Source organism: Corvus brachyrhynchos, unplaced genomic scaffold (genome assembly GCF_000691975.1).
Source record: "Corvus brachyrhynchos isolate BGI_N302 unplaced genomic scaffold, ASM69197v1 scaffold12, whole genome shotgun sequence".
Taxonomy (NCBI): Eukaryota; Metazoa; Chordata; class Aves; order Passeriformes; family Corvidae; genus Corvus; species Corvus brachyrhynchos.
In genome coordinates, this window is record NW_008237885.1 from 4,391,479 (window position 1) to 4,395,891 (window position 4,413).

The window sequence follows — 4,413 nt, forward strand, 5'->3', positions numbered from 1 at the left end:
ACAGTCCTCCCCTTTCCCCTTCTCCAAATAAAAGAAAGGGCCCGAGAGGGGGCCCATGCTCTTTGGCTTTGCAATCCTTCTGTGAACATCTGTGTGTTTCTGTTTCTGCTTGAAAGCTTCTAATTGCAGGAATTAGGCAAACCAAAGACTATATTTCTCCCTCTTCACTTCTGCTGGTGGTATCAGCTTTGCAGCTACTATTGGCCGCTTTTAGAGCTACTGAAATGCTGGATTGCCTGTGCTACCTCTCTAGGCTGCCCGAGGCTTTCTAAAGCATTGAACTACGAGACTAGCCGGTAAAAAACTGTAAGTATCTCCACAGAAGACATCTCAACTAGCTATATTTCTACAATTTTTTTCTGTTTTGTGGAAAAATGACACACATTTGTTTGGAATTTATACTAGGTTTTTCATAAATCTTTAAAGGTGTTGGTGTGCTAAATATACTGGCCTAATTTAAAATTATAAAGTAACCCTATAAGCTAATACATTTTATCAGTTTGGTTATTTTGCATTCTAAAAAAACCCCCAAATATTATCATTAAAATCTGATGCTTGGGGGTTTTGTTGGTTTTGGATGTTTGGTTGTTTGATTGTTTGGTTGTTTTGTTTTTTTTCTCTGATAGGATGAATCCTTGCAATCTAATACAGGTGTTTATGTTGATTTCAATTCCCAAGGTGTTCCACTTCTCTCTGTTAATCATATAAAGGAAATTCCATTGCCTCTGACCAGACAAGTAAGTTTAGATAACTGATGTTAGCTCAAATAAATTTTAGTTTTAAATAAACTGGGAAATACCAACTGTTTCAGCAGGTTTTGTAAGCTAGCACATGTTTTCACTCTGCTTTGCTGTCTTTCTTTCCCAATACAGCTCGAAGATGTGAGAGAGTACTGAGATATATATCCGCTTCACTCTGAAAATGTGGATCTGGAAGATTAATCCAGTGGACTAATCTTTTATCTTTAAACTAATTAAGGAAACAGAGCAAGACAAACACAGATCTTCAAGGGCAGTAAGCATTTATTTCCCGTATTAATATCATCTGTAACTGTTGTTACTCCGATTCCCTGGATCATTATGGTTATGAAGAGTTAAATCAGCTTAAACACTGTGCCTCTTTGCCTCTAGCCTGTCCTTTGCTTGAGACATGTAAGCTCAGTGTGCTTTGACCTTTCATGGGTAGACATGAACAAGAATAAATTCTTTATTTTCAGATTTTCTTCATAGAATAAGGAGTTTAGAAACAAATTGCAACCACACTGAACCAATTACATTTGGAATTTAAGACCTTTTAATACTATCTTTAATAAGTCATTGGAAAAATGTGCAAAAAAACCCCAACTTTCATTTGAACATTTTTGAGATACTCTAGGCCTAATCATGTTCCCATTGAAGAAAAAGCTAAAACTCTCACTGATTTCAGTGGACTCAGGATTATATACACAGCAGGGGACGAGACTCAGTAATCCATGAAGTCCTTTTCATCCCTATGTTACTACAACAGGAGCAGAAGTCTGCAGGAAGCATGATAATGTCGGGGTTGCAAGGCTTGAAAAGTTTGAAAGCTAGGACTTTCACGTGAAAGATATTCTTTTTGAGAAGTGCAGCTAATATAAATGAAACTGTGATTTTGAAATTAAGTTTCTATTGGCTATAAACATTAATGATTGCAATACACCAATATATCTGATACAGATTTGCATTTTATAATTATTTTGGCTTAAGACTGCGATGGTTGTTTTAAATCTTTTCTTACTGTGAAAAGGGGCAGGATTTTAATTAGTTTTATTTCCAGCATTCAGCTGATGTGTATGGGTGACAAAGCCAAGTATGAGACATGGAAATCATTGTGAAGTCTTTACTGCAGTATCAGTACATTTATTCAGGGCAGAACAACTGGAAATCAGCTTGAATGCCCTGTCAGTGAAACTAACTCACCATCCTCTTTTACATTTCATGTTCTTTCCCTCACTAACAACAGCAGCAGCTGTGCTAGTCTAAATTCCCAGATTTTTTTTTTCAATCCCCTTCTTCAACAATCAAATGCTCTAATTCTAGAAAGAGGTAACTGCATCAGTTTTTCAGATTTGGCATCTTAACAGATTATGCTGCTTTGTGATTGTATGTCACCAGTCTGAGAGCAAAAGATTGGCCATTAGAAGGCAGAATCAGATCTCAGAGCTGAGTGTAAGCATTGCAATTACTGGGTAATTCAGAAATCTGAAAATGGGCATTTAGGTATCTCACACCATTTAAAGTGTTTAAGAGTACCTGACTCAGAGGTCTCTTTCCTCTTTATAGGGAGTCAGCATGGCTTTCATAGCCATTCAGCTTTCTGTATGCAAACAGATGATTGATCTTAGCTTGTAAATAGAAAACAGGGGTAACAGGACTATATCTGTGTTCCCTCAAATCTCTCTGATAATAAGCATGTGGCTCAGTTCTACTGCACCTCCCCCATCTCCTCCTGTCCATGTTAGCCATCTGCATCCACCCGGGGTACAGAAGACCTCATCTTTGTTGGAGGATAGATGCTCATACAGCTACAAGACTTCTGCTTTTTAAGGCTACATTTGATCCATTCAAACTAACAAAAGTAAGTGATGTGAATCAGAAAAGTGCTTGAAGCATTTTGAACATTTTTTCCCCTCATTGCATGTTTGGGTTTGTTTTTTTTTTTTTTTAATAAACCTCATAGTTTTCCATAGGAAGATAGAGCCTAATACATCTTTAAAGTGAGAAACATATTGCAACAGCGGCATATTTGATTTCTTAGATCCTCAGTGCTATTTACAAATATCTTATAAACAAACCATTTACACATTCGTGAATGAATTTGTTACTTTAATTTGAAGAAAGTTTTGATTAAGGATCATCAGCCTGTTCAAATAAACAAAAGATCAGGATTAAAAAAAATTGCTTATAGGTTGTTTTTTATTTCAGCTCAAGTTCTAATTCAAGTTGATTCCATTCAAAATCACTCATAAAAAGAATTAGCCTCTCATATTATCTTCCTGTTAATGAAATAAAATAATTCAGCTTTAAACTGATGTGACAGTGACAAACCTGATGTTGAATAATCTTTCCTTCTTTTTTGTTTTTTAAATTTTTTTAAAATTATTTTTTACTCAATTAATGTTCCTGAAAGATCCTGTATCAGGAGTCCCAGGAACTGAAACGCCTTCCGTATTGACATAACAGATAACACAGACTGTTATGTGCACTGGTGATCCTGCACTATCTTGACAGCATATCTTGTCTTTAACATATTGAAACATTCTGAAACTGAAATGGTAGATAAAATTTCCAGTTCTTGACTGTGCTTAGATACATTCAGGGCTCTGGTTTGAAAGTTTTAAATATATGTTTCTTTAGACACCTTACTCTTTAGAAACCAGTAATTTCTTTTCAAAGTAAATTTTAGGAAAAGGGGTTCCAAGCTGCTGTCAGCAGCAATGAACAATTCCTGATGTTTATAATATAAACCCAAGAAACAGATAGTCAGGGAGTTATAAAAAAATGTTTTAAAGATATTCCTAAAGGCCATTTTGTTAATGTTTTGTCCAAATTAGACCTGTTTGCCAGCATGAGATCAGGTTGGCTGTGACTTTGGCTGAGTCTCGTAGACCTCCAGAGGTGCAGAGCCCAGGATTGTTCGGGGCAACCCATTTAAGTATTGCACTACCCTTTTAGATACAATTATTTTCCTAAGTCCTCATATGAGCGTTTCAAGCCACAGTTTTTGCCCATATGTCTTTGCTGCATCTGGCCATTCTCACGTTTGTAACTCCCTCTCAGGTAATAGTAGACTGCTGTGAAATTACCCCTTAGCCTCCTCTTCAGGAGACTAAGCAACCCCAGCTCCTTCTCCTTGTCTGATGCAGAACACACAATCTAGACACTTGATAAGCTGGGTAGCCTTATGATGTATCTCTTTCATATCACAAAATTCTTCCTGAATTAGGGACCTCAGTGCAGTATTCCAGAGGTGTCATCACCAGTGCTTGCACATCACTCAGGCTTTCTCCTTTTTCTGCACTTCCCCAGAGAGCAGGCTGGGGTGGGCAAGAGACTGGGAGGGGGCAGACCTGAAACACCTGACCTTGTTGTAAAGTATTTGAACCTTGACAGTGTGCCCCAGCCAAACCATTTTTAGTTATTTTTACCAGAACCTTCAGAGTGGGACCAGGCTGGAATTACCCTCACTGGCTTCACCTGGCCTTTCCACCTTCAGCTGCAGCACATCAGCCTCAAGAGGGTTTTTAAGCTCCAGTCTGAAGGTCTGAGGAGAGAAGTAGGAAAGGTGTGGTAGGTTTATAGTTGGTTCCTGTCCTTTGTTGTCTTGTTGTTTGGGTTTCCTAGACTAACTTGGCTGCTGATGACTGGATGGGTTTTATTGCTGCCATCATCT

General features: G+C 37.7%; 1 long non-coding RNA gene across 1 annotated transcript; it reads left to right on the top strand.

The window, feature by feature from the left end:
* The first annotated feature begins 201 nt into the window (after window positions 1-201).
* LOC108446312 lies at window positions 202-4,168 on the top strand. Its single transcript, XR_001861465.1, has 3 exons — window positions 202-306; window positions 627-737; window positions 873-4,168. It is a non-coding gene; the product is annotated as an uncharacterized LOC108446312 (long non-coding RNA).
* Window positions 4,169-4,413: the final 245 nt, after the last annotated feature.